Below are 27,661 nucleotides of genomic sequence, written 5' to 3' on the forward strand. Positions count from 1 at the left end.
TAAAGCAAACCTGCGAGCTAACGTTTGCCGAACATCAATAGACATTTTTGCCCGACTGTAGTGCGAGTTATCTGGAAAACTGCCGAACAGATCAAAGCAGCAGAGGTGTCACACAGGCTGAGAGGTAAAAGATTTTACAAGTCGTCAAATCAGAGTTGGATTCAGCCGTGGTACACAGTCTGAGTAGAGAAAAACAGAGAAAGAGAGACACAGGGAGCAATATGTAAAAGAGAAGAGATCAACCGTGCAGTCATGTCATAGCCCAAGGCAAAGAGCTACAGATGTAACAAAGACAGGGCCTGCGATTGTCAAGAGGCATGGATAATGATAGCTTTGCATGTAGGGTACAAGGCAAACATCAAGGCCATGCACATTGCAGTGCAGGACTTTAAAGGCTGTGGCGAGAAAGGGGGCCATGGGAGCAAAGATGGCCCCAATATGGCCCCCAGTGGCTCCCCTTCTGATGGCAGGGGCAGGTAACTGGGAACAAAGCAAATTGGATGGGTACAGTGCAGAGCCAGTGTCAGGGCTCATCTCTTTCTGTTTCTTTTTTTGTATGTGTTGAAAACTTTTCTTCTCTTTTTGCTCTTTTGTTTGTTTGATCCTCCCTGTACACTGGCACACATCCTGCCAACTCCTTCTGAGTGGACCGAGAGCTGCTCTGCTATATGCAACTCTGCAAATGAGCACACAAAAGTAACAGAACACAGAGCTGAGCTTTGGTCGTAATTTGAAGAGCATTTATTGTTATGGAAATACCAGTGAGGCAAGGTTCACAGTGCAACACGAATAGGCTTTTTAGGAGATGCAGATAAATAGCAGAGGTGGCAAAAGTACAGGCATTGTTCACTTAGTACTTCAACTTTTACTAGAGTATTTCTTAACCCAGGTATCTGCACTTCTGACCCTTTATTGAAGTAAAAGTAATATGTAAGCGAAATGTTAATTTAACATAGCAAAACTAAAGCAGCTAAAAGATCAGTGGAGTCAGTTGCGTGTTCAGTGTCCGGATGTGAGATGCTAACCAAACTCCAACAAACCCAAACACCAAGAAACACCAGGCTGTATATCCGAGAACGATAACGACCTCTCTCAAGCCTTCCCTAATGAGGAAGCAGCACAGAAACCTCACAAGGTGTGAGTGAATCATCAGGTAAATTCAAACTGATGTGTTACCCAGACCACAAAAGCTATTGTTACTGTGCTCCAGGCCAGCACGCCAAATCACCAGTTCGCCAGTTCACCACAGTACTTTTAAATAACACAGTGTTAGTTTGTTTCACAAACGTTTTACAATATAAAGACATTAGCTTCAGCAGCACGTCAGGCGTATGTGATTACAAGTCCTGAAATGAATGAGGACTTTACAGGGAGTGCAGAATTATTAGGCAAGTTGTATTTTTGAGGAATAATTTTATTATTGAACAACAACCATGTTCTCAATGAACCCAAAAAACTCATTAATATCAAAGCTGAATGTTTTTGGAAGTAGTTTTTAGTTTTAGCTATTTTAGGGGGATATCTGTGTGTGCAGGTGACTATTACTGTGCATAATTATTAGGCAACTTAACAAAAAACAAATATATACCCATTTCAATTATTTATTTTTACCAGTGACACCAATATAACATCTCCACATTCACAAATATACATTTCTGACATTCAAAAACAAAACAAAAACAAATCAGCGACCAATATAGCCACCTTTCTTTGCAAGGACACTCAAAAGCCTGCCATCCATGGATTCTGTCAGTGTTTTGATCTGTTCACCATCAACATTGCGTGCAGCAGCAACCACAGCCTCCCAGACACTGTTCAGAGAGGTGTACTGTTTTCCCTCCTTGTAAATCTCACATTTGATGATGGACCACAGGTTCTCAATGGGGTTCAGATCAGGTGAACAAGGTGGCCATGTCATTAGTTTTTCTTCTTTTATACCCTTTCTTGCCAGCCACGCTGTGGAGTACTTGGACGCGTGTGATGGAGCATTGTCCTGCATGAAAATCATGTTTTTCTTGAAGGATGCAGACTTCTTCCTGTACCACTGCTTGAAGAAGGTGTCTTCCAGAAACTGGCAGTAGGACTGGGAGTTGAGCTTGACTCCACCCTCAACCCAAAAAGGCCCCACAAGCTCCTCTTTGATGATACCAGCCCAAACCAGTACTCCACCTCCACCTTGCTGGCGTCTGAGTCGGACTGGAGCTCTCTGCCCTTTACCAATCCAGCCACGGGCCCATCCATCTGGCCCATCAAGACTCACTCTCATTTCATCAGTCCATAAAACCTTAGAAAAATCAGTCTTGAGATATTTCTTGGCCCAGTCTGGACGTTTCAGCTTGTGTGTCTTGTTCAGTGGTGGTCGTCTTTCAGCCTTTCTTACCTTGGCCATGTCTCTGAGTATTGCACACCTTGTGCTTTTGGGCACTCCAGTGATGTTGCAGCTCTGAAATATGGCCAAACTGGTGGCAAGTGGCATCTTGGCAGCTGCACGCTTGACTTTTCTCAGTTCATGGGCAGTTATTTTGCGCCTTGGTTTTTCCACACGCTTCTTGCGACCCTGTTGATTATTTTGAATGAAACGCTTGATTGTTCGATGATCACGCTTCAGAAGCTTTGCAATTTTGAGACTGCTGCATCCCTCTGCAAGATATCTCACTATTTTTGACTTTTCTGAGCCTGTCAAGTCCTTCTTTTGACCCATTTTGCCAAAGGAAAGGACGTTGCCTAATAATTATGCACACCTGATATAGGGTGTTGATGTCATTAGACCACACCCCTTCTCATTACAGAGATGCACATCACCTAATATGCTTAATTGGTAGTAGGCTTTCGAGCCTATACAGCTTGGAGTAAGACAACATGCATGAAGAGGATGAAGTGGACAAAATACTCATTTGCCTAATAATTCTGCACTCCCTGTACATGTAAGCTTTAAATTTCCAGCTTATCGAAACACCACTGAGCTGTCCTTACCTTTAAATATACCCTCTCTTCTTCATCCACTCTCCCGTCTTCCTCAAATCTTTCTCCGTCTCAGAGTGGTATTATTTCAATTTTTTTCTCTTGATGGTAACTACAGCAGCTGTACATTCAGATAGCAGACACATTACACAGAAACAGTATGTGTATTTGCTGATATTTGTTGAGCCCACTTTAATGCAAACGGGAATTTAGTGCTATATTCGCACCTATATTCCCGTTTGCATTATTGTACAATTTTTTTTATGTAAAAAAGTTTTAGATATTTGTGTTAAAATGTAGAGAGTAAAAATATAAAGTTGCCAGAAAACAATTACTTAATTAAACTCCCTGAAATATTTACAATAAAATAACAAGTAAAAGTTTGTTCTGCAATACTTACCCACCTCTGATAAATAGTGAGAAATATTGATATAAGGGAGGATGAGCATTTCAGGCATTGGAAATTATTCAGCTGTTCCTCCACCCATCCAAACTGCTCGCAAAATAGTTGCGGCAGAAATGAGACACGTTAGTTTTAGCTCACTGTGCTGAAAATCTAAATGTGAGCTACAATGGACTTCTGCAGTTATCTTTGGTTGCACGTTTCTTTTGCTTGTACAGTAGCATCTACTCTCCCAGCATAATGTTGAATCACACACTAATCCAAATAAATCCGAAGATTATGACATAATCAAAAAAATAGTGTATCCACTCTTTGAGAGGAAATAAAAGCAGAAATGCTGAGCTAGCTGGCAAGTTGGCATCTTTGAAGGCAGCAGAAATGGGACATATACTTAAATGAGCAAAACGATGGACAGAGTAATGGCCAGAGATGAAGCAAATATAATGGAGTTCAAAAATCTGCTCGACAAATGCTTGGAAGCAGGGGGTCAAACCTCATGACAGCATCAAATGTCTTGGCTGTGGTGCTGGGTACATCCCACTTTGACTCTCACACAGAGCAGGCAGCAGAAGGCTAGTTAGTACATAAAACAAAAACATCAAGTGGGCCTAGAGAGGCGATGTCCTAGCGACCTCCAATTAGGGAAAAATGTGAATTCCCCAATTAGAAGTTGCTGGCTGTTGCTAGGTGAACTCAATCACAAAGAGGCTGCAGCACCAAAAACCTCCTTTTGGTGGTTTGCAAGTGTTTGCAGACAAGTCAGCATCTTCCATGCAAACTACGGCAATCTGTGGGAAAACAGAGTTAAAGTAAACTTTATTGTCATCTCAGCCTTACAGAAGTTTACAAAGTGATTAAAGTGTGAAGCTTAGGGTCCAGATTAATACAGTATCAATAAACAGCAAGGCGAGCAAGGTTCAATGATATGGTTAATCTGTACAGTACTCTTCTTCCAGATACAGAAGATAGAATTGCTTAATCTAAGCAGGGTCTGTAGACGTACTTTTCTGTTGTAACTTCTTTCCTAAAAATGTAGATGACATGACATGAATGTTAAACGGTCTTGAGAGCTTTGTAAGTTGATAGCAACTCCCTGCAACCTCTAGCAACCACTCACCAACCGGTTGTGTAATTCACACCTTTCCTTAGTGACACTTGTTTGCTAGAGGTTCACTGACCGGACTCTAGTGGTTGACTGAATGGGGCTTTAGCCCTTGTGGACCATTTAGGAGTACCTTGCAAGGGGTTGCTGAGGGCTGCTGTGAAACTGACGGCTAAAATACTGAGAACCAAACAGACAGATTTAAATGTGCAATAAATGAAAGTATGTAGTTTTCCCTTTCTGATGAAAAATAGCATCCCTGAATATATTCATCTTCATCAAGCCACATTGTTTGATGACCTATCCACCCGGCCAGCCCTCTTCCTTTGGAGATCACTAATAACAATATGATTTTCTATCTTTATTTCAGGTAAATCTGAAGATAAATTAGTACTTTAATAAACAACAAATCCTGACATTTTTCACTCTTTAACGGATCAGGGTACAAAAACTTGATGAACTGCAGTCAAAAATGATTAAATCAGGAATTTAAAATGAGATGATGACAGGATGTGTCTCTTGATAAATTTCAGCAGTCAGTGCTATGAACGTGTTTTGGACAGTTTTCATAAAAATAATGAGTTGCAATATCCAACTCCATGAGACTTAAATTGTATCGCTTTTCTTAGAAATTAATGTGATGATTTTTAGCGTTGCGCTGCTTTTATAATAACCGGGACTTGCTAAGTGAATAAACTGAAAAATATATTTTTCTGGTGTCTTTCTGCTGCACGCATTAACTCAACAAATGACACAGGATACAATATGACTGGATATGTTCAAAATAAAACAGTTTTTTCCTGTGCACATTTGGCCCAGGAAATATGTTTGCTCTCTTCACAGTTGGTGCATTGCTCGCTATATCATAGACTTCAGGAGCAATTAATGAAATTATGATAGAGAGCTGGAGTTAGTTCAGGCAAGCGTGCAGCATTTCCCCTCTGAGTATTTATGTCTTGATTTCGTGTGTATTTTGGTAAAGAGTGCAACTTTTCACTTGGCGGGACTCCTCTTAATGACCGTTGGCTGCCAAATGTTTCTTCAGAAGCCATAAACATCATTTTTCCACAGCCTGTTCCTTGAATATGCACAACAAAAATAACCATCTTAACTTTATACTGCGCCCAATCCAATTATGAATACTTTGAAAAGTTCATCAGTAATTGCCAGACAGTGCACTCTTCACTCAGGGCCGCTGAAGGGTGAACAACAACAGGTTTTTAACTGAACAAAATACGATTAGTGTGGGGGGCCTGGGGGATGATACAGCGCAGTATATGACCCCTGAAACAAAACACTGCAATTACAGAGGGGTTTTTTTTTCCCATGCAGAGCTCCACAGATCTGGTCACTGGCCTCCAGCAGTTTATTTGCATTATGTTTTAGAGAACACTGAGGTATTCTGATGAAAGTGATCCTGTATCAGAGGTGCTTCAGTGCTGTTTTCTGCTTGCTTTAATGTGCAGAGGAATTCTTCTAGAAATACACCGATGTCATGGACCGTCTTCTTACAAAGGGTGCATTTTCAGATGTGCAAACAGGAACACAAGTATTTGATGAACTGCAACGAGTCTGCATTGGCAAAGTTCTTACTCAAATCGGGGTCACTGGGGAGCTGGATCCTATCCCAGGTATCATAGGGGGAGACAGAGGACAGGATGGCAGTCTGTCACAGGACTGTATCAAGGCAGTATTTGACACCCTTGGATCAAATCACATTACAGTCTGATCCAAGCCTCTGATGACCTTTGTACTTTTGTCTTTTTGCATCACCTTGATTACTGCTTCATCGGCTGTGCAAACCCACAATTCAGTCTACCAAATACATGCTTTTTCTGTCCATAGCCTTAAAGGACTGCATTCTCCTTTGTGCTGCCATTATAGGAAGGAAAATCCCAACACTGCTGCTGTCAGACATACAGATTACAGGTGTGTAACTTACAAATGGGATTTTTGAAATCCACTTAAGCAGTGTTATATATGCTCAGCATATTTTACTATTCAAGCCTAAGAGCACCATCGGGAATCTTAAGACTAAGTTCTAGTATAAATTTATTAATACTTTTATAAATGAGCTCCCACATGAGCCCAGCTATGCTTTCTACTAGCACTTCTTTCTTTGGTTAGAGAAAAGGTCCATAACGGTAGGAGAAGCATGATCCTATTCAGTATATTCTTATTGCAGGACCAGTAGCTTCACCATCTTTTTATAATAGATGTAGGTACAAGTGGTTTTGCCTCGAAGGGTGGTGTGAAATTCCCCAGGAGACCACAACGGTTCTGACAAAGACAGACACCCTACCATGATGCTACTACCACCCACTGCTCTTTTCCTCCCTCATCTGAGGATCTGAGGGGGATGAAGGCTCCATCTAGCAGGAGTGTGTCCAGTGTGACGCCCAGTGAGGGTGCCTGTACACCCGGAGGCCTGTGGTTGATCTGGCTACTGATGGTTAAAGCTCATTCAATGACTGAGGCCTTGTCGGCTAGATGGGACCCTGACAGGATTTGGGCTCACACGTCTCGTTCAAAGGTTAAGCACACTATTAAGGGTGTCTCACTGAATTCAGTGGCTGCAAGCCGGGCCGATGGCCTGTGGTGTTTTTTCCATGATTAGACCGGCCCGTCTCACTGGCCCTCTCATGAATCTTTCAGAGCTGAATGCCAACGAGGTTGTTAGTGGGGGCCTACTCTGCAGAGTACAAAATCCTGTGGTCGCGGTGTAGGTAGTACAGGTCCAAAAAATGAGCCAAATCTGCCCCAGATTTCTGTTGATTGGTGTCATTGATAGGTAATCACACGCCAAAAGTTACTGACTTTAATGAGTCCAGGAGCAGGATGGGAGTTACTTTACCCTTTAGGAAAAGTTTCGAAATAATTCGTTGACCAAAAGGCCAATCAAATACCTCGAATGCTCGGGTAATTTTCTCATACCATTATGGAACCTTTACATGAAATATTAATGAAACCAGCAGGCTTCATATATGACTTCAAAAAAGAGAGAGGGCAAATACCTGGAAAATATGAACAAATCATCACCCCTCTCACGGCTGACATAAGGTTGCACAGAAGGATTTCATTTGAGCTGTTCATAAGGTACACTTTGTGTCTAGTTGCACGCATTTCTCACCAAACTCTGCCTCTGTGCTAAAAACAACTTAATATCAGTTAAAACATGTGTATATACCTATTTGCGGTGTTGTTAGGGAGTTATGCGATGCATAAACTGTCAGCCGAATAAAACTGGATGTCACGAAATGCCATTATCATCATCATCTGTGGCGCTTCAAACTGTGATGTTGACTCATCCTGAGTTTTGGTGTCAGTGTCCAGATTGGGAGCAGACGGCCTCACTCTTCTCAGTCCACGGCCAAATTAAAATCCCAACTCTTAATTACTCAGAGCATTCGCTTCAGGCTGTCTGGGTACCCAAATGGTTTGCATCTCTGACGCACTACTGCTCAAGTCAGGCATTTCTTAAGAAATGTACTTGGAGGGTTTTCAGATGGTGTTTGCAGCCAGGACTGGCATATAACTTGTGCTCAGCAGTTAAAACTGGCATTGTTTGTCTGTATTCTTATTAGTTACATTTTGAGGGTGACAGAAATGACAGATGAACTTCCTCTGATTTGCATACGCCATAACCTTATTATTATTTGAGTTGTTTGTTGTAATTCAGCTTGGTGTTGGGGCACTATGCAGGGCTGCATGATAAACAGGGCAAAAACAAATCTTTGTCTATTTTTATGAATTCTTTAAATTACTAGTGATAAATCCGTCATTTAAACAGGTAGCCTCACTGATATGAGGATAACAAACAAATATAAGAATTTATGCAGATAAATTATATATGTTCAGAGAGATATGAAGCTCCTATCTACCCATTAATTTTGTTCTTATCAAAGCAAATTCAAAATAAGCTGTAACTTCAAGGACAAAAAGACTGTCAACGTCAAAGTGACAAAACTGCTGTTCCTTTGATGGCCACTAGAGCATGACTCCAAAAGTAAAGCGTGAATTAGACTTCTGCCGGAAATCTATGATGTAACTTATGATGTAACTCGAAACCCATTTTAAGCCCGAGCCGTCCTTCAGTCATTGCGGGCTCTGTCGACCCGACTTGCAGTTACATTTCTCGGGAGATGCACGGCAGGTTATGGCGCAGGGTTAAAAGTGGTTTTCAGTTACGCCAATAGGTACGACGCAGATTTCCCACAGAAATCTAAAATAGGTTTACATCGACCCCCACAGACTCCTGTGTGAAAATGGCCTAGTTTATAGCAGAAATAAACCTGTTTATAGTCTGCTACAATTGCATATTTGGTCTCTAGTGCTGATTTCCCTGCTAATATAAACTGCACTGAATTCTATTAAAGAACTCACCCGTTTATATTTCATTAGCTCTGGCTACTTTGACTGACAGATTGATGCTAAAATAGGCAGCTGTAGCTGCTAGTTGTTTGCTCAGCTAAAAAGTGTTGTTGTAAAGTCTCTGTGTTGGCTGTTTACCTGTTTTATCCTCTGTATGTTGCTCCAGGTTTTACTTTCCTTGTCTTCTTATCTTTGATTATTTTTATTGTATTTCATCGTATTCTACGCAAAATAATTACAGCACTGGCGTTTCTTATCCGAACAGGAGGATAGTTTGTTAAACTTTGGCGCACGTGCTCATAGCGTGTCGCTTAGTCTGCTTACTCAACCAGCGCAACCATACCAAATCAGTCTACGTTGCCATGGCAACAGAGGCTGACCAGTACGCTCAAACATATTCAACCTTAAATTTGATCTGCCTGATTATTTCTTCTGTATTTGTTGTTATTGTCCACTTAGCTCTGTGTCCTTGGCTGTATATTCCCATCTTTCCCAAACTTGTTTTCGTAAATGTCCTCGATATTTGGATTCCCTGCTGTTCCACTTAATAATTAATAGAATTTGAACTGAATCTGATATTTTTCACATTGAAGGTTTGGTTTGTGTTTAACTACCATCTCTGGTGTCCAGCTTTTGGGTCTACAAAGTCATCATGAATATGGCGCCAACGTTACGATGTCTGTCCATCTTTATTGCAATGTATTCTTTAAGGTCAAAAGGTCACCCGCATATTCATTTGTATTATTAAATTCAGAATTTAGTCTAATATTTTCCTAAAGTGACCATTTTAATGCATTTAAGTACAGTGTAGGTTAGGTATCCACAGGTTCTTTTACTTTTCTTTTACATTTTCATTTTGTTTTCTTTTCTTATGTCTCACTCAGCTATTAAGGCATCCATCATGTGACTAAATAAGTTGCAGTGTGGAAATAATCCATGTACAGTGTGGGCGTCTGTGTTTGCTACTTTTTCCCTGTGTAATACTGATTGATTTTAACCTTGCAGCAGTGGATAATCTTCCATTAGGGGAGTTAAGGCTCTTACAATGACAAGAGTGCATCAGCCCGAGGGTGGCTGGGGGAAGGCGGTGTGTGGGGCTGTGTGTAGGCTGATGATCAGAAATGATTGCACACCCACCTAAGCCTTTGTAAGGTACATTTAGATTATACTGGACATGAAAGCTACACATTAGAGATCATTAATACAGATTTTGTATTTATCTTGAATAGATTATTTTATGTAATTGTGACTTTCAATACGCCCAGCTAACATTTTCAAAATTGACCATAAACCTTTAGAAAATAACACAGCTAATATTACTCTAACACTATGATTTGTGGTGAAAATTATGAATTAAAGTAATAAGGATTTATTCATCGTATTGCCCAGAATAGAAGAAGATGATAACCCTCTGCAAAACTAATTTTTGTGTTTGGATAAACTGTAGGAATAACACAATTTATACACCAAATTAAACCAAATTATCTCACGTTTTATCATCTCTTGCCTGTGTGCTCCACCAGCCTCAGGTCCCTGCACTGTGAGTGTCTCAAAAAACACACATCATCACCGCCACCACCAACACCACCACGCTCGTATAAGCCTCTCAGTGTTCATTTCTTCCTGAAGGGGCACAGAGACTCATTTTCTACAAGAGCCTCAATTTCTTGCTTTTTCAAACCGGCGCAAATATTTGGAAAGGTGATTGGTTATGGCTATGAAGTGCCCGCCTGGAGCCAGCGAGACCTTTTTGATTTGAGACAAAATGGTATATAATAATGAGCGGCATCAGAACAAGGAAAGTTGCACGGCGGCTAAGCAAGAGTTTACTCATGTGGGGACTCTTCAGCTGATGAAAGTGAGAAGCCTCTGCACCCTGAATTCGTGACAGGACCCCTTGAAAGCGAGAGCCCTTGTTTATCAATTTGCTTTTAACATCACAAAGATGAGACGACATGCGTTGCAGAGGAGCGGCGTGTTTTATCTCGCTTCAAAGCTCCCTCCATCACAACCCACCACACTTTTTTCCCCCTTCAAGCCCCCCCCCATCTCGCTTTCATTTCAAGTGTGAAGTAAAGGTTTACGTAAACATATGCAGAGCATCGCCCCCTTGAAGAGGGAACAAGTCATTGGATTCGTGTCTGAATGTCTGATTCTTTATCCTGTCTCCCGCCTTTCTTTCCCTCGCCTTTGAAAGAAACATCCCTCAAGGCTTGTGTACACACTGAATAAGCCTGTTTTGACAAAGCAAGGTGGAAAGGAACGTATGTAACGAGCTCTCCTCTTGTTCTCCTCTGTCTCTGCTTCTTCTTCTTCTTCTTCCATCTCTTCTTTCTCTGTACTTTTTGAGAGGCCTTGACAGGGACAGCTCCCTGCCCATTTGATGTCGGCTTGACGGTCAAGGATAATGGTGCGTCATGGGACCGTTGTCATCCCTGTCAATAGGATGGCCGAGGGGGAGGAGAGGGCCCCTGTGAAACTACCTTTTTTTCTTCCTTTTTACTTGTTTCTTTTGTCTTCTTTTGGACCTTCACATTGGTCACTTTATTTCAACTTGACGCGTCCTTGCATCGGCGTCATGTACGGCCCCTCAAATGACTTGTCTTCTTTTGATAATCCCCGCTCTTCTTCTCTTCCTCTGAGCCTTTATGCACGACAAACTTCCTCTTTTTCTATCCCCTACACACACACACACACACACACACACACACACACACACACACACACACACACACACACACACACACACACACACACACACACACACACTTTCTCTTATTTTTACATTCACGTCTTCTCAATGTCAAACAAAGCCTTGAAAAGTACTGATCATTTTCTCTCTCTTTCTCTCTCTCTCTCTTTTTGTTTGGATTGAATCTAACAAGGATCCTTTTCTCTTTGATGTAATTAAGCTCCTGAGGCTTGATCTGGGCGTCAGAGTTAATTTTTTTCCCGAGCATCGCGGGGAGCTATCAGAAGACTTCAGATGTCAGGCACTCTTTCAAGCTTCACGGCACCTCGTTTTTCCTCCACCTCGCATAAAAAGATAGAAAGGGAGGGGGGGTATAGGAGGGAAAGGAGGGAGCGTGGAAAAACAAACGGACTCGCCTGACGTGGCCACCCCCACCACCACATCCTCGCTGCCCAACACCTCCACTGTTGCCTGGTCTAATAGTCCTCCTTATCTCAGCTCCAGGATCCCCCAGGCTCCTTTTTTGTGCAGCCATCAAAAATTGCCCACCTGTAGCCCGAGGACAGATGAGGAGGAGGGGGAAGGAGGGGATGGCCTTTGCTGCTCTTCTAATGGGGGAGTTGGTTTCTCTTCAGCGAGCAACCTGTGTCACTCTCAGCTCGCCATCACTAATGATGTGTCAGAGGACACCCACGGCGAGGCGTTTCCACGTTCCAAAGAGGCCGCCTGCTGCCGCTGCCGAAATTATTGGCGGCCGTTTGTAAGTACGATTCGGCAGTCACTGGGGAAGGAAGCGGCCTCAAGGTAAAAAGCCAGGCAGAAGTTGGTAGAAGGTGGAGAAAGCTCCCTGCAAACCCTGCCAGGTCAGTTTTCGTGCGAGTGAAGCACATTTGAAGGACTGATCTGGATTTGGCAGCATGGTCGACTTTTGTCCTTCGTAAACTGAGTCAAAGTTCAGAGGTCTGTGAGGAGTGAAAGAAGAGAGGAAGACAGGAAGCGGCTTAGAGACAACACAGCGATTTGTCTTCTAGTTTAAAGTCATCTCCCTCACCCCTCCCCTCCCCCACCCCCCTCTCTTCTTATTCTTCTTCAACTTAGCCGCGCTCGACCCTTGGCTGACAGACACTCAGCCTGTGTTCAAAGCGTAATCTTCAACCTCTAGGTAGCGCCGCTCAAGCTTGAAAACAAAATCTTCATAAGGGAGAGAGGAGAGGAGGTGGAGGACGACAGAGGAGGAGAAGGAGGAGGAGGAGAAGGAGGAGGGTGGGGTGGCGGCGGTTGGAATAAAGGCACATTAGACAGACAGTTCCTCTCAATTGCTGAAACAATAAGCCCTATTTATCGCCCATTTGAAAAAGGTTTGACGTGGCGCCGAAACAGAGGGGGCTTTCATCTCCCTGGCATATTAAACTGTCACAGTGCTTAACTTTAAATTAAGGTGACACGCCAGTGACTTGGGGATGTCACTAATAGTGCAATGGCGACCTGCTAATAGAAGTACAATATGACACGTTTGCTTTAACTAAAACCTCTGCTGTCAGATTACGCCAGTGACATCTTAAACTTTTCATACATTAACGTGACACTTGGAACAAATGCAATTTGGCATCGGGGAGCGCCACAAAAGAAGGCGTGCGATTCAAAGCGCCGTTGACTGGTATTGTCAGGACACGTCTTGCCATAGAAAGGATGACATTTTCTTGTATTAGGTGAATGTAATAAATCATACGTGTGGTAAGAGCCATGTGAGGATCTCTTGGTGTTTGAAAAATGGCTTAAGAGGCTTTACAGGAGAGCCGGAGCAGCATCGAGAGAGTGGCTACTTGGAGCTAGTTGTTTTTTCTGGAGCGTAAGTGTAAATATGTGCACATTTTCAAATGGGATAACTCGGAACGGCGACTTTCCTTTTGCCATCCTGCAGAGAGAATCCAAGAAAGGTCTTAACCTTGGATCCACTGACTTGTTGAAATATGTTCCCATTGCACTGAATGCATGTCAGTACTGTCAAGGGATTGTGGGTGCCATTGTGGTGATGAGTCCTATTGTTAAAGAATGACAGGAATGCGCATGCTTTTATGTATGTTGGACAGCATATGGGCTATGTATATCTGCACAGAACTATGCAAAAAGGCTGTTTAAAAATATCAATCAGTTCAAGGCAGAATAACTGACAATTTTGACTTCCTCATTCAAAGTTTGGCCTCATTTGGATCTCCCAAGAACAATAACTGACAGCATGCAAAACAAGTTTGTCTTGACGATCTCAAGAAAATATCAGAATGTCGCACAATGTCTCTAATTTCCATCTGATATGTATTTGTGAAGATGTGGCACAAAATGTGCAATTTTGCTCTCTAAAAGTGATGAATAATCATTGTAAGTATTACTTCTCACTGTGATAAGTTATACTTAGAAAGAAAGAAAAGAAAAGTAAAACCTAAAAACCCAAACAATAAACCAGGGCCAGGTGATAAATCCAAAAATAACAATGGAGCTACACTTGAAGGAACATACAAGAAAGAAATACAGGACTATATATCGTCTTGATGCTCAATCATCCAGGTAAGTAAATCTCCAAAAGTTGATTCTGTTCATCTGGACGTAGTGTTTTCAGTGGGAGACTCAGGACTATACACACACAGAAAACTGACTGACAATGGGACACCGGTGGGGAATGGTGCACAAAAAGTAAAACAGCAAATAACCGAAAAACAAACCCAAAACACAGACGAGACCTGCCATACATATAGAGGAGCTGGGGTAACAGACCCTAACAGCTCAGACAGAGTGAGGAACATTCATAGAAATCCAGATGGAACTAAAACTACTACTACTTAGAAAAATCAAAACATGAACTAAATTACAGTATTGAAAACACATTACTAGAATGACCACAAGGTAAAAGGTCAGTGTCACAAGAAATAAAACTTCTAATCTAGCCTTCTAATCTAGCCCCTCAAGTAGGTTGGTGGCACCCCATTTTAAAAATCCTGGAAGTGCCCCTGCTGCGAGGGCGATTGAGCTGACACCTCGAGAAGCCACAGGAAGGGTTAACCCCTCCTTCTTAAACCATCACAGCTAGAAAAGAAATGCATCTCTTCTTCTGCTCATCCACAGAACTTATTTTTAGATGCTGCAGTAAAAGGCCGAGCTGATTGCCCGGCTGTATAATTCACTTTAAGGACTCGGCTCCATCCTCTTGAATTGACTTGTGTCCTTCACAACAAATGTACGCTCTCCACACCTCTCTCTTCAACGTGATCCTTGCAAACAGTGACGAGTTTGGTTGGCTGTGATTTAAATTTAGTCCCCTTAGTTTTAGAGACAAGCTCCTGATTAGAGCGCTGACGCTGACTCAACAATTTACGTTTCCAATTAACTGAAGGAGGCCTGGGACGACATGGGCCGCTGCTCTGCAACCCCCCACCCCACCCCCACAACACACACACACACATATATATATATATATATATATATATGTATGTATACACTTCACACACACACAGTTTCTCCCTCTCTTGAGCGTGTAGAAGTGCGCATGCTGTGCAGAACCTCTCGCTTACACCCACATACATCTGTATTTACATCCACATGAGCCAAACAGGAATGCACACACACGCACACACCCGTCAACCACCTAACCGAGTCACGAAACTTCAGGCACGCATCCACAATGCCTCGGGTCACCGAAACAATCAGAACAAAAGATTTCAGAGATGCGAGTTTACTGCTAAGAAAAAAACAGCTGCAGTTTGGAGCTTTCCATTGACCCAAATAAACAGGAAGCACCCAGAAATACGGAGAAGTCAGAAATCAGTGGAGATAATCACCTCTCAGCAACAATGGAGACTTTGTGAAATGCACAATTTAATGCGTAAATATTTGATGGATGAGAGGGCGTGGGGCGTACAGGGCTGCAAAATATGAAGTGTTTTAAATAGTCTGCGCTGTTATGTGAAACACAAAGCCCTGCGTGAGCTCGCCGGTGATAAATAAATCCAGGTGAAGGCAATTCTGAGCCCCAAAAGCTTTCCCCATGTAGTTATGGATCGAAGCGTTTAATAACACAAAGAGACTTCTACCTGGCTGCATGTGTTAGAAACCTCAGCGGGCTCATCCTCCTGCTTAGCGTCAGAGCTAATTGGAGAAAGCTGGTAAGGGGGAGGAAGTAAAAAAAAAGAAAGAAGAAAAATCCCCTAATTCCTGGATTATAATTTAAAATATTCCAAAATGCTAATCAGGGAATTGCAACCAACAAAGGGATAATAAGACGGTCATCCAATTACTGGCATTTTCTCTCCCCCCCCCTCCTGCCTCACCCTCCATGTTCGGAGGGGCCTGGGCAGACCTGGAGCCCGAGCAACGCCTCGTCTTCCTTTTTAACTGAAGACACAGCGACGCTGCTCAAGCTGTGAGCAAACACGGGAGGCCCTCCCTACGTCTGCCTGTCTCACAAATATGTTAATTAGGGTCCAGATATTCACACACTTAATTAGCCGGGGCCTAGGTTGTTTCATTTTGATTGGGGGGAGAAACCGAACGACTGAGACGGGAAGAAAGAGGAGAGAAAGAGGTTTCAGTTTTCAATGGCAAATTTAAATATGGCCTCAAGGTGATGAGGAGGTATTGTTAACTACTCTACTCAAAATGAACTTTTCTCCCCCTCCCCAACCTCTTTTTCTTACGGCAGGAGGAGAAAATCCGGCGTGGCCGAGATTAGGCTGTCATTTGCCGGCAAGCGTTTCCATTTGGAACGTGAAATGATTGCGCTAATTGAAGTGGCATTCATTACATTATGTGTCGAAAATGAAGCCGAGGCCAGCCCGCCGCACCTTACACAAGACACTGACGCTTGGGTTAAGGGATGGAGCAGGAAAATTACAAGCCAACTGCCACAATAGGCGTCATTAGACATGAAATTAGGAATTTTGAGGGATGAACTGTTCACGTAGAGGACTGCAGGGTAACGCTGACTTGTGTGATTTACCAACGTGTCCTTGCCAAGAATTTACTGAGGCATAATGGGAAACAACAGCAACTTCTGCCTCAGAATTAGATGGCTATAAAAGCGGAGGGGGGGGGGGAAGACTTAAAGTGTTAAAGTGAAGCGATTATTAGTGTAAGGAAGGAAAAAAAAGTTTGCCCTGATTCAAAAATATTCAATTAGACAAAATGCTTAACAGAAGATCTCCGTTCCTCCCACTTGAAAGCTAAAAAAAGCCACAGAGAAGAAATTAATTTCTACATTTGTGCTTTCAATTTTCTTATTTAGCTTCAATAAGGGGGGGGGGGGGGGGGGGGGATTATTCAATTCATCTTAGAGGCATTTTCTCTCACGCCCCGGCCCAAATATCACCTACACACGAATATTTTATTGGTCATGTAAATCTCTCTTTTCTTCCTTTAAAAAGGGGGGGAGAAAGCAGCTTGGCATATTTATTTATTGGTGCCCCCCCAAAAAAATAAAAAATAGAATGATACCACCACGTCACCAAGTGTCCCCTCCTCCTCTCCTACTGCCCCCCTGAATCTCTCATAAATACGGCGACCCAAATACAGACCTGGATAAAAAAATGACCTTTTTTTCAGGTTTTTTAATGCAAACTTTTTAAACACAGCTTTGTTTTCTAAAGTTGACAGAAAGAAAAGAACGTGTGGACGATCTGATGTAGGTGAAAATATGCTTTCTGACCCTGAAACAGCCCCTAAAGCACCTGCGAATCAAGCTTGTTTTGCATTCCTAGAGGTAGCTAAAGACGTCTAATGCAGTGTTATCACTTCTCTAACTTGCAGCAGAAATACTTCTTAAAATCTTTTTCATGTGTTACCAAACCACACACTGTACTCTGTGTGTGTGTATGTGCGTGCACGCTCTGCACTTCGAGCTGTACGTGACCCCGTGGCAGACATCCACCGCCATCCGAGTTGCGAGAAGCACTCAGAGATTCCCCGAGTTTTTCGGAGAAATTTGACACCGGTCCAAAACCAATCCCTTGGCTTTGCAAGTATGTAAAACATGTTCTTTTTTTTTCCCTTTTCCCTCCCTCCTTCCCTTTACCTACAGCTGACTGGAGCACCAGCTGGTGGCGAGCAGCCAAGACTGCAAGGCATTTGCTTTTACTTGTAGGCTAACTGCACTGCTGAACTGCTCTGGGATTTACTCTGCATTACAGGAATGGACTGCAGTATAGATTGTTAACAGGATGAGTGTGTGGGCGCGTAAGCTGGCGCCCCCTTTTTTCCTTGGAGTTTGAATTTGTACTTTTCATCCTATTTTTTCTTTTTTTTTTGGTTGATTTGAATCTCGCTCAGATTGCAGTGTTTGAATGTTACAGATTTATTTAACTGCTTAGATGTACAAAACAACTCTTGAAAACTTTTTTTTTAAACAGTTGAAACAATAAATAAACTGTTCAGTCTGTATGACGCCGAACATGTGGCCAGAATAAGTCCACTAATTATCACACCTGGATTATTTTGAAACAGGAAGTATCTCACGAGCCATTAGGAACGGATCACATCAGGTCAATGGTTGTTTAAACTGTTAATTTCATTCCAGCCAGAAGCCTGAAACCCCTTGGCAGAGACATGACCTTTGACCTGCCGTACAAAATAAAGAGGTCAAGCCAAAGGGCCGCGCTGATTCTTTGCAATTACAGCCTCGTCTGAGGCAGTCTTATATCCTGTCTGTTTTAAGAGAATGATTTCAGGATGAACTTATTTGGTTTACATGCCTGAAAGAAAAAAAGAAGAAGGTGTAGTTTCTTTAAGTTATTATTTTGGTTTTCCTGGTCTCCCCCACTTGAGATCAAACTGGGTTCAGTCCACCCCATTCATTAAAATGGAACCTGATCTAGCCCCCTTTTTATTTAAAAATTCAGAATCTCACAGGCTGTAGTAACTTTCTTTTAAAAAGAAACACATCCTGCGTGATGTTTTTTTACTTTCCTGTCTAGTATAGACTAAAAAGCCAGAAATAAACCTTTAATTTAACAGTATTTTGAATATTTTACAACAAGGCAACAAGAAAAGAAAAGAAACTGTAGTTGTTAGTTTTCTTTTTTTAATGCAACCATTATCCAAACGGGCATTTTTATTTTTACATCTTTTGTACCCTGGATAAGCATCAAATCATTGAAAGCTAAAGGAACTGTAAAACCATTACATTCACTCCAATGCACTGTTTTCCATTGACTGAAGGTCTGAATGGATGGATGTCATAATAATGCACAGCCTTCTAGACTAAAGTCAAGGTAAGTTAAGTTTTGGTCTCACCTGCAACTCTGGCATCCAAAACACAGTTGACATGTGAACAAAGGAAAAGGAAAAAGCTGTGTTTACCAAAATAAGCATGTATATGTGGGCGTAGCCTAAAGCTATCGTGTCACAACTCTACAGCACTTAAGTATAACCACTGGGAAGGGATTGGTGGAATAGATCCGTTGATCTACAGATTAGTTTAATTTCAAATAGCTTCATTCTTCATTTCTATTGCTACAGACATGCAAACAAACATAAATACAAACACGTTCAACTCGACTCGTCGCTGGAAATAATCCTATTTTTTATGTTAGTTCGAAAAAGAAATAATTGTTTTTTAGATTTTTCAGATTTTGTGCAACTTTAGTTATCAATCAGCCCAGAATCGAATTTTTTAGACTAAATCAAGAAGTTATTTTTATATATATTTGAGTAAATTTGTCAGTCACAAAGTTGTCTATAGTGTTGTGTTAAGTCGATCTAAATCATCCAAATGTTTCATTTCACTAACAAAACATATAGAATAACAGGTAACTGATGTATGTACCTGAGTTATAGCTATAAGAGTATTTCGAGCTGAATAGCGTTGCTCACATGGATTTAATGTTTTTGTCGATTCTTTAAAATATAAATCGGTGGATCGCTGCACTAAAGAGAAGACATCGAATGAGAGAGTGGTTCAGTTTTGACATGACTGGACAGCAGTTAATGAACTTAAATGATCACATTTGTTGTATTTTTGCATTCAGTCTTTACAGCACAAATAAGAAAAAGCGCCACATTTATTACACTGTAAAACAACTTCCAAAAACAGAGCAGTAATTTATTGGCAGTATATTATCCATTTTTTATGGAACTTTTCGAAAATGGTAAGATTCATTGCGTGGTTTAATAAATATGGATGTTAAATTCCTGCCTTTTAAACCTGGACCATTGCACTTTCTATAAAATTTCCTTTACTGTGTATGAAAACGTAAATTTAAAAAGAATTTTCTAATTACTAAATTTTTAAAAAACTATTGAATTGATAAGTATCCTCTTTCATAAATACATGTAGTATAGCATTTAAATACAAATGTGTTATGTTTAATTTTGCAAAGCCAAGCTCCACCTTAACAATATGGTGGCCACAATACAACATCTGCATGTTTATATACATCTATGACTGAGCGTGTCAGTCAGTGCCGTGCTTGAGCATCATTTCATCGCAACTCCCGACTTTAGAAGTCTAGCCATGATAAGGAGCAACATTGGCATAAGTGATCAATAACTGCTGTATCTGTACCGGAGCTTAAGAGCTCAACTATAGTGAATTCAGTGTTTAAAAACCACAGCAGGAGCAGAAGAAGTGGCAGCTGCCGTGCTTTAAGTTAGACCTCAAAGATTGTGTAACTCAGAGCATCTTAAGAAGCAGACACGGAATCTGGATGCATATTGAAAAGGTTTATCGCTACTTAAATTTGCACAGATGCGGGAGCAGAGCTCACCTCTCCGGCTCCGTCGTTGGGATATGCATGTGATGTGATTGGGCGGGATTTGTGTCCGTCAGGAGGGAGCGCGCTCGTCTTCTCATCTTGTCAAACCGCTGGCGTGTTTATACTTCTGATAGGGTGAAACAGAGCAAAGAAGGGGAGAGCGGGGGGTGGAAAAAAAAATCTCCTGTCAGCTATTCTTACATAAAATATTAGAAATCTCATTGTTATGAAGAATTGCGCTGAGAAAGCCTAAGCCTCTTGACTTATGAATTTTAAAAGTACCCAAAGAACTGAGAGAGGGGAGCCTTTTTTTCCCTTCTTCTTCCCCCCTTCTCGCTGACCTTAATCTTAAATAGGTCTCAGAGACAGGTAGAGTGATAAATGGACTAAAGTGATTCCAGCTGAAAAGAATAGGGGCTAAGCCCACTTTTTCAGAGGGCTTGCAGGGGGCTCTTATCAGTGACGGGCGACAAACAGCTCCAAACTCCAGGTTCCAGAGGAGTGTTTGGGTGCGCGGTGCCAGCTGGGCTAATGCTTAGATTAGTTTACAAGTTTGGCTCCAATGCCAATTGGATTAAGCCTCATCGTGCTGGGGATATTTCCACATTGTTTGACAGCCTACATACGGTCAGCATCAGGCGCCGAGCACTGCTGTGATGGACTTATTCTAAATCCTTCTTTTTTTCAAGTGCGTGTGTGTTTGTGTGTGTTTATCTAAACGCATTGTGACCGACAGTGTCAGCAGGGTTGAGCATTTTAGTGTTTTCCTTTATTTAACTTCAGTTGCGGCTTTAGAGCGACACCTTCAGCTGCCTTCCTCATTGCCAGGAAGCAATCGTAACCTTTTATTCCTAAGATAGGCCCCGTCTTTCGCCCTCGGGCTATGTCTTTAATATCGGGACTCTCGTCACCCTGATCCTACAGTTCAAAAAACACCCGTGTCAAGATCAAAATATCACTGACAGAGAGCGTATCTAATGCTTCTACACTGAGCTATAATCAGAGTAATCACTTTGAACTAGTTCACAGAAAGGCTGCTTTATTTTCCAAAGCAAAATTGGTTTGGTCTCCTTTAAGACTCTGAGGTTTATTTGATTAAGGCTAGAGCGGAGCATGAGAAATCAGCCAGGGAGGGGGACTTCAGTGGCATTCCTCACTAATATTTATATGAATCCCTCGGCTTGTAAATCATTTATGCACTTTCCCACTCACGTTTGACTCCAAACCTCACAGTCAATTGTGACTTAGGTCCCGTAATAATAAACTAACCTCCCTGCTTAGGCATTGTCAGATCAGAGGAGGCAGGGTCAAGAGCAACTGGACCTCTAGGGCACCCTGGGGACTCCCACCCCCCAAAACCCCCTAACAGCTCCGTGGTGGGACTGCCGCAGAGGCCTTTAATTGTTATTTCAGTGCCCCCCCCCCCCCCCCCCCCCCCTCCTCCCTCCTCTTTTGCCCCATCTTCACTCTTCCTCTCTCCCTCCACCCACCCCCGCCCACCGCAGTGTCCGGGCAAACAGAGTGGTCCTGATAGCTTCGTAATGAGAGGCAGCGTCCGGAGGGAGCAGACTAGTGACTTCCAAATACATTGCCCTTGTTAGCAGTGTTTGGCGCACCGCTCCGTTGTTACAGATGTCGGTAATAGAGCGCTAATAGAGATCCATTACCCTTAGGTTGGCTCTGTGTGTGTGTGTGTGTCTGGGGGAGGGCAAAGAGCCTCATAAGATTACCACACTCGTGGCTGACCTCTGCCTCCTTTTAAAACTGATTATTTCATTTGATCACGCCCAAAGGTGGCGGCCGGTCCGGCAGCGGGCCTGATGAAGAAGGCGATTTGATTATCCTCCGCCACCACCGCCGCCGCCACCACCATTTGAGATCAAGGATTATAAGTCAGCTTTGTAATGGAAAATATTAGCAGCGAGGAAGCAGGGGAAAGGAGTGTGTGTGTGTGTGTGGGGGGGGGGGGAACAATAGAATAACAAATTGCATGTTGCCCTCAGGACAGAAGGTAGACAGAAACATTAAATTAATGAGCCCAGAAGAACTTTGTCACAAATGAATCGTGTAAATACATTGATCTTTTCTCCTTTCGAGTCTATTTTCTTTCAGTTGCTGTTTTTTCCCCCCTCCTCACCCTGCTCCCCTCCCTCTTTCCCAGCTTAATGATCTCTTCCCCTACCATTTTTACATTGCAGAGGAAAGGAAAAAACCTGTTCTGTTTTTCACCGGCGCTGCCTCTTGGTAAACACTCTTCCTTCTTATCTGCACGCTGCCTTCTCCCTAGGCTATGGAGCAGATTTTTCATTTAGCTAAAAGCTCGGTAAGAGGTCTATGAGAATGATAATCCTACCACGGGCCGCAGCTGGCGTTTCCACTGCGCGGATGATTAGTCGGGAACATTTTGCATTCGACCTGGAGAAATTCTCTCAGTGGGAAGTTAGCATCCGCTTACTGTCTTTTTCGGCGGGGCCCCACTCATGGCCCTTACCCCTCCCTCTACCCTCACACACACACACAGAAACTCGCTCTAGAGGAGGCCTTTATAATGGATGACGAGGAAGGAAAAAAAAAGTAGCACTAGCATTTACCTCCCCTCTCTTCCTCCTCTCTAAATACCGTCATTCCTGTCACTTTCCTTGACACCCGGTGACCTTCGTCAAATATATTCCTAATTGCTTTTGACGGTGAATTGGCACCCCGCTGCTTCGAAGGGCTCCTTCCTTAAAGCAGCGCAGAGCCACGCTTTCCTCAGGTATGGCGCGGGATCCCCTCAGACGGAATTAAGGCGGCGAACGGGAGGAACAGGTCATGAATGCACTTATCTCATTTGTCTGACAGGTTTAAACGTTTATTAAAGGCCTCAGCCCTAATTCCCTCAAGCAGGTGTAAGCTTCCGTTGAGGTGTGAATTATATCCAATCGAGCAGATACGCTCATAATATGATGAACGCCAGCTAAGCTTTTCCAGGTGGAAATTGAATAACTCATGGTTTCTGGGCGTAATCCATCCGTACATTGTCAAAGACAAATAGAAGAGGGAGCATCGTTTCCAGTGTCTTTGTGCAACACTCGCCACAGCGAGTGTATTAACAGCATTACACGCCTCTTGAATTACACAAATAAAAGTGCGGGGAATCTAAACTCTGCCTGGTTTTCTTTGTAATCAAATCCCTTGAAAAGAGCTCTTCTGTTTGCACTTTGGAGGGAAAAAGAAAAAAAACTCACACACACCCTCCCCAGCCTGGATTTAGCATTTAGATACACTGAAGGAGGTTTTTTTTTTGCCCTGGGTCACGTCATAAAAAGCCCACGGTGGATGGACAATGTTCACCGATGCAACAAACACAAATGGGTATTTGTTTTCCTTCAAGCATCATCTGCCACCTGGCTTTAGTTATGAATATAGCCGAAGAGAATTAATAGAAGCATTAAAGCATAAATCCCATTCACTTGATTCATTTATTAGTAAAAATCTCTTATAGGTTTGTTTACTATTTTGTTTGCTAAATTTCACTGTGATGGCCCTCGTTGATTTTTGTTCCTCCCAGACAGAAGCAAAAAAGTTTCACTATGAAAACTCAAGCACAGCCGCAGTAGCCAGTACTGAAACGATGGTGTGTGTGTCAACATTATTTATATCCTGTCAGCACTTGTGCCCGTAGACAGTCTAAACTCAGTAGTAAAATGCCTTGTTTTGTCTCTGTGTTCACGCTGTCCCTGAGGTCACAGTCTTCGCTCTGGCTCCAAAAATTACGAAAAGCAGAAAGAAACAGCTGTGCAGAATTTTTTTTTATCCATCATCTACTATGATTTTATGCTCTTATTTTTACACTTTCACAACATCTCTGCTTCGGAGAGCTGAATGAGTAGAGATTGTTCTCCATGTTTGCCTCCAACTCTGCTCCGAGCTTCATTTTTGACTTACTATCCACAAAAATTAGAAAATAGGCTCATTTGTCCATTTATAATTAGCTGCATAATAGACCCATATTTGGGAGAGGTTGTGATACAGTGTTATAGGTCGTTTGTTGTTGTCTTTGAACTCTTTTAATAGATACCTGGGGGCTGTCTTAACAAGAATCAGCATCTGTTGTTCCCTCAAATGGCTAAGAGTATAATTATAAGTGTGCTCTTGTGGTCACACCAACAATGACTGCTGGCTCTCCAGAGCAAAGCTTGACGTTACCACGTAAATCCTTATGTCCTCTTTGGGATGCGGTCTGGTTGGATGGCTTGACATTCAAAGCCACTGTACCCACAGTGGATGTTAGCTCGCTATGATCCCAAGTGACAATGATACCTAAATCCTGTAAACATATGTTGTCATACCAATTGTTTTAGTAACACTTGTGTTTTTAGAGAGTACAAGTAAACAGCCTGTTTTCTCTTATAGGGCTGAACACTTGATGAGTATTTGGGAATGAATCCACCCAAACCAAGAGAGAAAACAAAAGTTTAGCAGCATTTGACTGTGGCATGTCTTGATCTGTTGGGACATAGTCACCAAAGCATCACACATTGATAGTGTACTGTTTTAGGCCTCAGTTACACAGGCCTAAAGACCAGTTGGCAACCTCCAGTTGCTAGGAAAAAATGGGTATTCCCCACTGGGAAGTGGGTGTTGGAGGTTGCTGACTGTCATTTGGTGAAATTGGTTGCAAAGTGGTTACAAAAAACTCTGTGTGATCGTTTGTAGTTGCCTGTAGTTTTAATGCAAAATGACTTGTGTCTAAAAACTTGCCAAATAGTTTCTAAGTACCACTGAAACATTGAAAAGGTGTGTTGCAAACTGGAAACAGCAAACGTCACCTTCAAAATAAAAGCTATGGCTTACTGCAGCTGACAAAAGGTGCACCTTTTAATTTAAAGGTGAATGTTCTCCACTTCCTGTTTTAGTTGCACTCTTCACTGTTTCAGTACTGCTTAGTGTGTAGTTTAGGAGCATTTGCAGACCAGTCAGTGTCTTCCATGCAAATTACTGGCAACCACAGCAACTTGTAGAGACTACAATTGCTGGATTGTTTTCGGTGCAGCGCTGTGTACTGCTAGCAACTGCAAGCAACTATCAGGAACCTCCAACCACTTGCCATTTTGTCTGGATGTTGTCATTGTTCTGAGTATTGGTCAATCCAGTGAGTGTTGTCAAACACAAACTACCACCTGTTGTTGATCAATATCACTAACAAGAAATTAGTGAGCCTTGTCAAGTTAAAGGACATTGAGGAACCTACACCACCACTTTTTATAAGATTTAATGATTTTAAATATATATTTGAGTCCGTATGTGTACTTCTCAACCTGTGTGGATTCAAGAAAATCGAAAACAAGTTCAAACTTTAACACAATTCATGTTTTTTTTAAAGCCATTAAAGACATATGCTGTACAATCATCAATCAAAGAACAGTTCAAAGAAATCATGAAAAGCACAAAATTAACATGACATTCATGCCCATGATAAGTGTGTGTAAGCCTGTGACCACAGCTGTAGATTAAAATCTTTAAACTGACATAAGGACTGACAATCTGTGGAAATTTGTGGTTAAACAGAAGTTTCCAGTACTAATTTGTCGGCTTTTATAACATAAAAGACGTGACATACGGTCTCTTAATGTCATGAAACTGTTTTCAGTTCATAAGTTTAAGCCCAGCTAATGTATATTTTACACAAATAAACTAGTTTGTGACCTGATGTGTGTGCAGCGTACCGCTGAACTGACGTGACTTGTGACCGCGTAACAAATGTTTAACTCCAGGGGGAAGTTCTGAGGAGTTTCCCCATCACTGTAGCTCCATTGTCATCGCGAGTTAAAAAAAGACAGAAAAACATGTTGGATGAATACAATCATGTGACCCAAAGTAATGACAACTGTGACCCATTTGCAGGATGATAATTAGCCATCCACAGCCACGGGGCGATGACCTCCAAGCAGAGACGAAAACAAACCCACCGATTTTAAAGCTCTCTTTGTCTGACATTGACACCGCGCCCGTTGACTTGTTCACATGCTTCAGTGTGAAATATTTAAATTTATTGTATAGTTTCCAGTATATGAGCTGAAATTACTCTTCCACGATGTCTGGCAAATTTCAAATTATCACACCAATCAGTCTCCATCAGCTGAATCGACCTTAAGGGCCCCTTTTGATCAGATTTACCATCATCACACTCTTGATACAATAAAACAACATGGGGAGAACACTGTGTACTTTCTGATTGCAACATCATTTCATCTCTCCTCTGGGCGACAGAAGATAAAGACTTCTGTCCTGCAGTTGTGTAATCTGTTTATGTTTCCATTAGATGTAAATGAGTTCTTCATAAAGTCACATGAACTATGAACTTATCAGGTTTTTAAATCACTTCAAAAAGAAGAAATCTACCCAGATAGTTAGAACCCTTAACAACCTTGACTTGCATCAAATGTGCAATCATGACATTGGAATTGTATTTTGATTGCAAGAGATTAGAAAAAGCAATTTATCTTGCCATTTGTATATCTTACAATAAAAAGTGTCACCTTTTTCATTTTTGACTCTTTTTTTATTTATATATGTTTGGGATTTTGGTGATGCGAGAGTTTTAAAGGGCCAGGATCTCTATATTGATTGTTTTTTATGTGGGTTGGCTGGTGACTTGTAGAGATGTCTGCCTTCTTCTTCAGTATAACTAAGTGGCACTTTAAACTTGTGGTGCTCAAAGCCATCATTCAACAACCCAAGGCCATTCTTTAGGGAGTTGTTTTAGAGTATTATCTAAATGTAATTACATTTCTGTAGTTACCAGGAAGAATCAACAGTCAAATCTGTTCTGGGTACTTTTGAGTGGCGTTATTTTTTACCCATTCATCCATTTTATTAATCACTTATCAAATTTGTGGTCAGGGTCTGGGACCGGAGCCTATCCAGCTGTGACTGAGTGAGAGGTGGGGTATACCCAGGACAGAGTGCAACAGCTTTGATGTTTTATGATGTTTGTATTACAACGTGCTGACTTCAGATTGTTATGGTGTCAGCGTGACTAGAGCGCCAAATTGCAAAAATAAAAAGTGTGTTGCACAACTCTCTCAATGCCCGTTCATATGATATATTACAGGCCAGCTTTTGTTTCATAAATTATTATCAGTGCCAGCTAGGGCTCTGCCATATCAAATTGTTCGCAGTTATACTAGTATAAAGTTACTAAAAACAATGACATAAGCCTGGGCATGTCTGAGAGTGAGAGCTGCATATCTGATAAACTAAAAGAGTTCAACAGCTGCCAGTACATCACATTACTTTGCAAAGTATGAGCCACACTTGCCCCAGGATATCGTTCATTTGACAGGGAGAACAAACACGGTCACAAAGCAGAAAAGGAGTGCTTTAAGTAACTGGTAAAGTTATAACTGGTGTGA

This window comes from Rhamphochromis sp. 'chilingali' (assembly GCF_963969265.1).
Source record: "Rhamphochromis sp. 'chilingali' genome assembly, chromosome: 3".
Classification (NCBI taxonomy): Eukaryota; Metazoa; Chordata; class Actinopteri; order Cichliformes; family Cichlidae; genus Rhamphochromis; species Rhamphochromis sp. 'chilingali'.